Genomic DNA, 12,213 nt, shown 5'->3' on the forward strand with positions numbered 1-12,213 from the left:
ATTTATGTTCACATTTTGGGGAAATTCCGTTTTACATCCGGTTGGCGATCTATTGTGTAACAAAGAAGCAAGTTAATAAATGTGAATATGATCCTTTTCTGTATATGTGTATTTTCTAAACATTTTCATTATAATACTGTTACACTTGCGACAGACTTAACTCTGAAATTGACAGTTCTCCACAAACTTGACAATTCCATTCTCATTCACGATGTCTTCACATTAATCTTAAACGGACTGCTGGTCTAAGATTAATAAATAATTGACATTTAATAGATTCATTATGTATCGTCATTTTAAGAGGGCGTGACGGTTTACTGGGTAGCTCTTATTCAAGCTTGCTCTGGTTTCCTCTGGCAGCCAAAAAAATATTAAAAATAAATTTCTTTAATTCACCCTGTTGAACCACTTTTTATACATGATCTGCAGCAAACAGGTTAAACTGGCACAGAATCAGTGCTGGAATTCAGCCGACACTGGTATGCAGTAACTGCACCTCTTTGTTTTTCCCATACTTCTCAATATATGCTGGTAATGAGTAACAAGGGGAGTAATGACTCCTGATACTGAATAACAAGGGGAGTACTGGTACCTGACACTGATTAACAAGGGGAGTAATGGCTCCTGATACTGAATAACAAGGGGAGTACTGGTACCTGACACTGATTAACAAGGGGAGTAATGGCTCCTGATACTGAATAACAAGGGGAGTACTGGTACCTGACACTGAATAACAAGGGGAGTAATGGCTCCTGATACTGAATAACAAGGGGAGTACGGGCACCTGGTACTGAATAACAAGGGGAGTAATGGCTCCTGATACTGAATAACAAGGGGAGTACTGGTACCTGACACTGAATAACAAGGGGAGTAATGGCTCCTGATACTGAATAACAAGGGGAGTACGGGCACCTGGTACTGAATAACAAGGGGAGTAATGGCTCCTGATACTGAATAACAAGGGGAGTACTGGTACCTGACACTGAATAACAAGGGGAGTAATGGCTCCTGATACTGAATAACAAGGGGAGTACTGGTACCTGACACTGAATAACAAGGGGAGTAATGGCTCCTGATACTGAATAACAAGGGGAGTACTGGTACCTGACACTGAATAACAAGGGGAGTAATGGCTCCTGATACTGAATAACAAGGGGAGTACGGGCACCTGGTACTGAATAACAAGGGGAGTAATGGCTCCTGATACTGAATAACAAGGGGAGTACGGGTACCTGGTACTGAATAACAAGGGGAGTACTGGTACCTGGTACTGAATAACAAGGGGAGTACTGGTACCTGACACTGAATAACAAGGGGAGTAATGGCTCCTGATACTGAATAACAAGGGGAGTACTGGTACCTGACACTGAATAACAAGGGGAGTAATGGCTCCTGATACTGAATAACAAGGGGAGTACGGGCACCTGACACTGAATAACAAGGGGAGTAATGGCTGCTGATACTGAATAACAAGGGGAGTACGGGCACCTGGTACTGAATAACAAGGGGAGTAATGGCTCCTGATACTGAATAACAAGGGGAGTACTGGTACCTGACACTGAATAACAAGGGGAGTACTGGTACCTGACACTGAATAACAAGGGGAGTACCTCCAGACCCTGCCAAAATATATATTTTTTTATTTCAAGGTGATACGAGGCTTTGCAATCCCAGAGTGTCTTACAAAAGTACAATTTAAGGCAAGAACAAATAGAGGCAGCTTCCTCCAAACTCCTTCTGTTGGCCTTAGGAAAGGCAGGACTTGCCTTTTGTATCACTTCCACTTTTTTTCTGTCATCATCAGTAAGTTGTCATGAACAGAGCAGTTTAAAGCAGATGTAATAATGGGAGGTGAGCATGGCCGAGAGGCACGCTGCCTGAGCAGGTAAAAAGTAAAGACTGGTCCTCTTGCCATGAGTAATGAGTACCGTGGTGTGACAAACTGGTGTTTGGAAATGTTGTCCTCGGTTGGAGCATCCTCACCGCGTGCAGTAAGTAGACATGAAAAAATTCCATTGTAACCATAACCACAACTAGTCAATCACAATAAATGTACCTAGGGTGACCCCCCTCTCCCCCACCCAGGTGAAAAGTGTCCTGAGGGGTATTACCACCACACTACCACAAATTGGGGGTCATGAATCACTGGCATCGTTATTTTGTTGGTTCTGGATAGTAGGTGGGTAGTAACATGCTACACATACTCTGTTACACTCAAGTAACTTTCTGAAATAAAATGTACTTTAACAAGTTGTTTTAACAGTGAAAACTTTATACTCGTACTGCAGTATATCTGCAGGAAGAAATGTGTACTTTTACTCTGCTACATATATCTGCATATATTTTACTTCTTATTACTTTATCCTGCAGTCTGGTCATGCTCTTCTTTCCAGATTCTCTCAGTCCATTCAGAGAGAAGAAGCCAGGGACATTTTGGGGGCCTGCTAGCGTTCACATCCTGCCACTGAACTCACCATCGAGTTCTGAAGCCTTGCAGCAGTGTGTAGGTGGAGAAAGCCAGTTATACTGGAGCCATACTGGAGCCATACTGGAAAGGAATCTACTAGGATCTCCTGATGAAGATGGGGTGCAGGGGGCAAGATCTTAATTCAGAAGATTTCATCCAACTTTCAATCAGATCACACACCCCCCCCCCCAGGACCTGCAACCATCCAGAGTCAGATAACCCCCAGGTCCTCGATGTTCTTCGATATCACACACGAGCAATTAGTTCCTCATACCTGGTCTGTATTTCTTCACAGCCCTGATTGACGCTGCCACAGTGGGGAATTTCAGCGATGCTGCCCTTGCAGGCCATCTAAATCTGCCCCTGCAACCAGTACACCCTTCACTCAATGTCTGCACCCTGGACTGATCGCTTTCCATACCCACCTGGTCCTTCTGTAAACAGGTTTATTTCATCAGGAACACATGCAGCAGTTCCCTAGGCCATCCGTGTCCCTATAAGCATGATCCCCACGTCTCTTGGCACTTAGGAGACTAAATGCTTGCAGGTGCCTGCACTCTCCACTTTGGTAGAAAGCCTTGAAACCGACTCCAAAGTCCATATTCCCCTGAATACCAGGATGTACTCAGCAAACCCAATGCCACCAAACTGATGTAATGAGCACTGCGATATGTACAGTATATTTAGATTCACAGCTTTTCAAATTTTTAATTATATTAATTTTGTTAGGTTCCACAGAGATTTTGCAAGCTCAGTATGTAGTGTGCAATTTCTGTGCATTGGCTATTCATCTCAAAAGCACACCTAATTGTCACTAGGTTTCAATTTAACTTCGCCGCAGAAACAATGACAGAGAAGGAGTGAAAGGCAAGTAGCGCTATCAGATATTTTAGTCCCAAAAAATGTTGTTTGGAAATGGTTTGGTTTTAGAGTGAGTGATAAAGAACAAAACATTGTTATCTGCAAGCTTGACAAGCAGGAAGTTGGAACAAAGACCAACACATAGCTTTTACTTTCTAAATAAGTGAATGAATCTTATCTGTTTTAAAAGATGCGGGCAGCCAGAGGAGGTTACACAGGTTTGGTGCAATATGATCTGTTTTCTTACTTAAGAACATAAGAACATAAGAACTATACAAACGAGAGGAGGCCATTCGGCCCATCAAGCTCGCTTGGGAAGAACTAAACTAATAGCTCAAAGTCGTTAAAATCTTATCTAGCTCTGATTTAAAGGAACCCAAGGATTCAGCTTGCACTACATTATCAGGAAGGCTATTCCATACTCTGACTACACCTTGTTAATATTTGGACAGCAGCATTCTGAATATTTTGTAAATGACTGTTTTTAGCAGGGGGCGGCATGGTGGTGCAGTGGTTAGGGTGAGGGGGGCGGCATGGTGGTGTACTGGTTAGCATGGTGGTGCAGTGGTTAGCACTGTTGCCTCACACCTCTGGGACCTGGGTTCGAGTCTCTGCCTGGGTCACATGTGTGTGGAGTTTGCATGTTCTCCCCATGTCGTCGTGGGGTTTCCTCCGGGTACTCCGGTTTCCCCCCACAGTCCAAAAACATGCTGAGGCTAATTGGAGTTACTAAATTGCCCGTAGGAGTGCATGTGTGAGTGAATGGTGTGTGAGTGTGCCCTGCGATGGGCTGGCCCCCCATCCTGGGTTGTTCCCTGCCTCGTGCCCATTGCTTCCGGGATAGGCTTCGGACCTCCCGCGACCCAGTAGGATAAGCGGTTTGGAAAATGGATGGATGGATGGATGGATGTTTTTAGCAGACCTGTAAAAGGGGAAATACAATAGTTAAAGCGATTTGTAATAAAGGCATGTATCAATTGTTCAGCATCATTACAAGGTAAAAGATCCGGTCTTTGCCATGTTCCTCGGATGATAAAATGCTGTCTTTGCAGTGTGCTGAACGTGGCTTAGTTCACAGTCAAGAATTGCACCAAGATTTCTGACCTCAGGTTATGTCTCTGGTATCACATTGTTCAGTCTTGACTTCAAGCTACGTCTTAGTACCCGGGGACCCATAACAGTTAATTCTGTTTTATCTTCAATAAATTGCATATCCAGTCTTTTACTGCAATCAGACATTCTTCCATATTCCTTATTATACCCAGAGCCCAAGGCCTGTGATACATATTGCTGGATATTATCAGCATAAAAGTGAAATTCAGCAACAAAGTTTCCTCATTTGACCTGAAAACTTCTGCCTTATATATGTTATAAACCAGTTTGAAACCGTGGCAGGTTATGAAACATGACTGAGAATTTTCAGAGACATTGATTTGCAAGAATTCAAAAACCTAAAGGTAAAGAAGGTAAAACAACCTTTTCTAAACTTTTACTCATAAAAGGAAGACTAGCAATTGACCTGTAGTTACAGTATTAAGGGCCCTAATATCTAAGGATGCTTTCGGTCAAACGTCAGCCTATTTCAAAGAATATGGAAAAATGCCTGTTTGAAGTGATATATTAAGAGAGTGCAGTAGCCAATCAGCAAATGAAGGGAATGTTTGTTTAGACATCCCAGTTGGTGGTGTGGTCAAGCGAATATCTTCATGACTTTATTTGTGGTACCACTTTGTTTAAACAATCTGTATCTCCATCCATCCATCCATCCTTCCAACCATTCATCCATCCATTGTCTCCATCTTATCCGGGGTCAGGTGACAGGTAATAGAGATAAGTGCGTGTGTTTGTGTACATGTATGTGTACGTGTGTGTGTGTACGCGTGTGTGTACGTGTGTGTGTGTGTGTGCACAGCACCCCTGGTCTCACATCACCTTAGACTTCATCACTGACCTGCCTAAAACTCAGGGGTACATGGCAGTTCTTGCCGTCATTGACAGGTTTTTGAAGATGTGGTCACTTCTCCCACTGCCTAAGGTGTCCTTGGCTCTAGAGTTATATTCCAGGATGTCTGGATGACGGAAGATATCATCAGCGATTGGAATCCACAGTTTACAGCCCAGTTCCGATGGGCATTTTGCTGTCGGATGGGAGTTTCACTGGGCTTGTCATCAGACTATGTCCCCCAGACCAATGGATAATGCCTAAATCAGGATATTTCGCAGTTCCTTCCATTCCTATTGTGCCCAGAATCAGACTGATTGAAGTCAGTATCTCTCATGGGTTGAATATGCCCAGACTTCTCTATTACATTCCTCCTTGCATCTCACCCACAACCAGTGTGTGTTAGGGTACCAGCAGTGGTTCTGCCCCTGGGAGACAGAGCCCAGTGCACTGGCCAAATGCAGAAGACTGCTGCCAATCATCATCACCATCCTGTCAAACTCCTCCATCCCGGACTGGAAGTTCCTTCTCATTTTGGATACCTGGCATTAACGTGGAAGTTACTTAGACACGTACCATCAATCTAAAGATTGTTGCAGACCATGTACAGCCCTTCATGGCAGCAGTATTCTCTGATGGTAGCAGCCTCATTCAGCAGGATAATGTGCCCCGCCACACTGCAAAAATTGTTTGAGGAACATGAAAAAGAGTTCAAGGTGTTGACTTGGTCTCCAGCTTCCCCTGATCTCAATTTGATTGAGCTTCTGTGAGATGCACTGGGCAAAGAAGTACGACCCATGAAGACCTCACCTCACAAATTACAGGACTTACAGGATTTGATGCCAAGGTCTTGGTGCCAGATACCACAGGCAGGGGCAGTGTAAGGAGGGGGGGGGTGAGTTAGGACAACTCCAAAAAAGAAATGCAAAGTAATTGGGTTAATTGGTTCATGTGATGTGCTTCCATGGGCCCGAAATCTCTAGCAATGCACCCCCCCCGCAGGAGACCTTCTGTGGTCTTCTGGAGTCCATTCCATGATGGATTGGTGCTGTTCTGGTGGCACGAGGCAGGTGGTTTTAATGTTACGGCTGATTGGTGTATATTTTACCTTCAAGCACAGAATACTCAAACAGAATATCCTGCAAAAGATTACTAACTTTCTTGGTCTTAATCATTTCATTACAAAAGTCCAGAAAAGCTCTACTAAAGTACAGGCCGAGTGTAGCTGACATGAAAGTGTATGTAGAAAAGTTAATTTGGTCAGATAGACTGGAATTTCGGTGTAGTAGCATACAAACCTGGCTTAAAATTAAAAACATGAGTATGTGCACTACTCTTGCAATGTTGCGTTTTCTGCCCGCATGCCGTGTTTAAGGTGAAGTTAATAAAAACAAAGTCACTGCCTTCTTGCAGTAACCCAGACTTTCGGTGTTGTGTCACACAGACGCAGATCTGAAATTTACGGCAGCTCTAAACCAGGGATTCTCTATGAAAAGTTTCTCCGAAAATATTGTGCAACATTTCGCATAATCATTAGACTGTTAATATGAAACTCTGAACCGGTTTTGTCTCTGCACACTGGTAGCAGGTGGAGATAGAAATGATTCACACATGAAAGTAATTCTCTACTCCATATAAACTGGTTTTTATTCAGATCTTTAGTCAATAGTTTATGGCTAAATACTCATTTAACAGAAAATCAGTAATCCAAGTATTAACATGAAATCAAAGTACATTATCAGAGTCATGCCTGAACCTACCAGTGAGGACAGCAGCGTTATGGTTTCTGAAGTCATAGAAAAAATACTGAGGACACTTTTGATCTCAGTGTTTCAAAAAACCTGATTATGGCCCCGATTAGAATTAACCTCTTCTGTTGTTACCATGACAAAAATGCACAGATGGAGCAAAGCCGTAGGCAGACATTTTTTTAAATCAAGGTAAAAAATGTTAGCCCTTCCTGGAGGGTGGGGGCAAAGCTGTTTAAGACCATAGTGTAAATTATGATTTTTTAACTCTTTCTGAGGGCAACAATAGTCGTTTTCAAAAACAATTTTGTACGAAGACACGACCTTGGTCTCCTCGATGTGGAATATAGGATATTCCGATCTGACTGGTGGGAAATTTGATAAACAGACAAGAAACGTGTTACAGACAGAGTATCCAGTTGTGAGGCAATACGAGAACGTGTCAGTACACAGGAAATTGCATCATGACGGACTTGCACCACCAGAGAAATTCCTTGCTTCACTTGTTATGTGTTATATGTGAATGGGATCATTTACAAGGGAGTGTAATTCTTTTTTAACTATTATTCAGAATCGTCAGGCCTGTTACTCTCCTCTTCTCACCTCTTTACAGTCCTGAATGTTGCACTTATGGTCATTGAATAGTCATTCAAGGGTCTCACTTGTGTAGCAGCAACAATTAATTTACTCTGGGTAGTAAATTAATGTGGGAGGACTGATATTCCATTGCCCCCCCTCCCCCCACTGAGTCCATGTCCTGATTTGTACTCTCACGTTTCACTTTTATCAAGGCACAAATAAAGAGCGTGCCCCCCAGTTACAATGCGGATGCAATTCCGAGTGCAAAAATGGAGAGTTCTACAACTGAGGCAACAATGATTCATTGCCCCCCCCGTAATTCCAGGCTTGTTACTCACATAGGCATACGGAACTATGACAGCAGGGTCATGGCTACCCTGGAAGATACAGCAGGACCCCTCAAATACGCGAGAGACAAGATCACATTTTAAGTGTCCAAGAATTTCAAGATATGCTGCTGCATCCATCATCCAACCAAAATGTCCAAACAGCAGAATGACATGGAGCACGAGCTGCATCCACATCACAGCCACAGCAGCATATTGTTCCCTTGTGGAGCATCTGGTTCTGAATTTAGGTTCCACCATGTAAATAAATGTTTTCATTTGTTTCATCGTGTGCACTGAATTGAACAAATACGTCTATTGTTACAGTCCTAATATGTAGCCAGAAAAATTCATAACATTATTATTAGTTAGCCTATCATTATCTAGACGAGCTTCCCTTTTGGGTGGGGTCCCTGCAATGTGGGACCTGGTGCCATCGCAGTGGTTGCACCAACCTAAAAGACCAGTGGTGAACTACCTAAAATCCACGCAGGGCCGCACTATCACTGAAAACCAAATCATCATCATCATCATCATCATCAAAAGAACAATTATATTATTTGACTCCTTGCAGTTGCAGAGTTGTGCTCCCACTGCCCAGTTTAAAACTGTTGCACCTGCATGCTCAGCTCCACTGCGCTCCCATTCCCCCACTGCAGTGAAAGTGACCTTAAAAGTAGCTTTTCACACTGCTTTGTGCAATCTGTAATTGGGCCAACATTGTGATGCTTTGGTTACGGATGGCTGCCTTATCGAGGAATGAAGTGTAAGACGATCATGTTTGCCCCACCCCTGCACTGATAATGTGTGATCTGTGCAGTGGGGTTGCATCAGACGCTGTTTTGAGTCATTCTTATGCTATTTGTTGATTGAAGTGCTAAATCGATTTATCATTATGACTTAAGAATTTGTTGTAGTTAGAAAGCTGAAAGAGTGAAGCAGGATAACATTTCTAATGAATCTATTTAATTCAAACTATTTAATCTCTCACATTCTTGTTTCACAGAATCATTATTCCTTACAGCTGGATCAAGTTAATACACACACAAGGAATAACTGCTGGGAATAGTGTTCTATTCACTTACACGAGTATTCCTGTTGGTTACAAAATGCCCTGTTTATAAGTTACGCACACAAGACTAATCCATTTTTCATTATTAGTAAAACTAACACAAATTGTGAATGTTGATGTTAATTAACTACATTAAATCCTTAGACTGTACTGATCGATTTTAAAATCACTTTCAAAGGTTTCGGGGGGAACGCCAGCTAGCAGCTGTGCCCCATGTCATTCATACTGAGTCCCATTGGAATCCTACCGCACCTATGTGAATGAGATCAACATTTTTGCACCGAAATTAGAATTGAGCAACACTTGGTGGAAAAGGCATTTGGTAAATCAGATGCAACCGTTTTTCACACACCTGCAAAACAAGTGACAGGCGCATCAATCAACGGGCCGGAGAAGTTTAACCACTTACATGTTTTTTTCAGATACCATCAGAACACTTCTCATGGATCGAAGAAAGGGCGTGGTGTTTGGGGTGGTGCGGGTGGTGGAGAACTAACCAATCCTGCCCCCAAATCCCCAGCATTCTGCGACTTGGGGGTAAGGAACCCTGTAGTGGAGCATCATCAGGTGCTTCAAAGACATTTTTTTTGGAAACGCATTTCTTATTTTTCAATCTAGATGTGTTTCAGTTTGTATATATTCTTACATGTCTGGCTCACAGCATAATGCTCTGCACTAATGTGGGAAATAATCGCAGTTACATCACTGAAAACATTTCTGGCAGCTCCTGAATTTTAACATAACAAATACAAATAGTAAAAAAAATCACAGGTTTTTCTGATTTGGACTTTCCTTCCCCATATTAATGATGACAATTACAAAAAGGAATTTCTCTGAGGGGAAGTGAAAGTGCCGAGAGGAATGACACGTCAAAGGAAGTCAGACGTCAGAATGCCTAACCCACCTTCTCTTCGTTGCAAACCAGGCACTTGTCCTGATACACGTATGTAGGCAGGTGAAATGCGTTATTCGTATATGGAGTGCCACCAACTTACGACAGGATTCTGCTTCAGCAGACAGCTCATATTTTGAAACGGAAGTAGCTGATGTCAGAATCAATATGTACAGTACAGTGTACCAACTTATAACATGAAAAAATATGTTCCCAGTATTCAAAAAAGCTATTTATAATTTCACATTAACATTAGTGACACAGGCATGATTATAGGAGACTGACCAATCAGCACACAGCAAGAACTCAGTGCTTAAGTAAAATCCAGGTCTTATTAATTTAAATGCTCGAAATGTTAGTTTACAATACCTGTCATAGCTCATAGTGTCCCTCCTGACATGGATTAGATGGAGAGCCTAACCTCAACAGACCTAGAATGTGAGGAGGACAGCTCTTTGCAACTCTAATTAACAAGGTGAAGACAAAACTCAAAATGCCCAACACAGGTGAGGCTGGTCTTTTTCCAGTCCCAAACCCACAATGCTAGAGGCATATAGTTCTCATGCACATGCTCGGCCCATTCAGCCCCATGGTGGCCTGGGACACAGGGGAACACACTAGGGACTATGACAGGTATTAAACACAGAAAAGAATGGGCTGGCCAGTGACACCTACTGGTCAAACAGGGAAACAACAGATAGAACAGGATAAGACAGGCACCAAAGGTGCATAATTTAGGTTCAGAAAGTGAAAATAAAGACCAAGACTTTATTTCAACTACCCAGGTGAGGACTCTGACTGCCGCCCTTTATACTGAACTAGATGGTTGCAACAAAATCCTTTCTTTCCCTGAACTGTCCAACAATGACCAATCCTGACGACACGATTCTGTAGTTTCTCTTCTATCATTTTATTACCGTTTGTCAATTATACCACGGAGGCCTACTGCACAATCCGCTGCAACTATCATACAGGAAGCAGGTTGCATTACAGGAAGGGTAGTGCTGCCAAGTATACTGTTGTCCAAAATTAATTTTTACATAAGCTAAATGTACTTTTTTTAAAATGTTGTCGTATGTGCAAGTGGTCGTAAGTTGGGGACAGTCTGCAGGCCTGTGTTACACAACGTGGCACTGCCAGACATGCCAGGCTCCATGGAAGCCGTTCATTTTGGGCCCCAACCCAGACCAATCCAATCCATTAACCCCAATCCCAAAACTCATATGACCCATTCAAAACTTTATTAACTTTAACTTTGTAGCTTGGTAGCTCTGGTGTATAATTAAGACTTTATGTCCTATACAACAGATGGTAAGTATATGAACATGTTTATTACTGTCAAAACCTGTTGCCTTTCATTAATTTTGTGCATGATGCTGCAGGGCAGGAACTGATTCGAAGCTCGGTTTGGAATAAAGCATGAAATTTTACTGTTCTATAAGTTAGCAATTGTATTTTATTAGATAATTTGTTAGACCAGCAAGTTTATTTTACTAACATTAACAGCTATAAAAGTCAAAGTAACAGGTTAATTTGCATAACATAGAGACGGACTGCCGACAATCACAAACGTAGCCTAAACGAACCTTTCGCTGAGATAAACTGGTCAGGCTCTTGAAAATCGTCAACCTTTGTCGTCCAACATTTTTGTAGGCTTAGTTCTCTGATATCCGGACCCCCCGCGACCCAGTAGGATAACCGTTTTGGAAAATGGATGGATGGATGGATAGTTCTCTGATAACCAGCATTTTGACTTGGGCGTTTTGTGCGTACGCTGCTATGCACGCCGGAATAGACTCAGAATTCAAGAGCCGGAAATCAATGGAGCCGATTGCAAACAGCTGTCTCCCAATCCCAAAGACTTAAAAACATGAAAAGAAAAAAACAAGACGCAATAGTATGTTAAGGCATCTTGATACTTTCCAATTCAATTTTATCGGCTTAATTTTTGCTGGCAAGTGTACCATTTAAAATGATATGCATGGCAGCACACCTCATCATTTATGTCTTGTTTGCACATGTCATACAAGAATAAAATGATCGGCCACATTAATAGTGTTTATTTTCTCACTGAAATTACAACGCGTTGTCACAAGGAGTAAAGGAGGGGCAGCCCAAACTGGAGCAGAAGGAACCGCGATGTAGCTGGAGCAGAGCAACACTGGAGTAAGGACACTCGCTGACACTACAACACAAGAACGGACTATAAAACAGTATCAGCAGGCTGATATATACACTGATGGTAGGTAGAGACAGGTGTCAGTGGTTTACATATCAGGAATTTATCAATGACTGAAAATATAAAATAGAACACGAAAGTGAAACG

The sequence above is a fragment of the Brienomyrus brachyistius genome, chromosome 7 (genome assembly GCF_023856365.1).
Source record: "Brienomyrus brachyistius isolate T26 chromosome 7, BBRACH_0.4, whole genome shotgun sequence".
NCBI lineage: Eukaryota > Metazoa > Chordata > Actinopteri > Osteoglossiformes > Mormyridae > Brienomyrus > Brienomyrus brachyistius.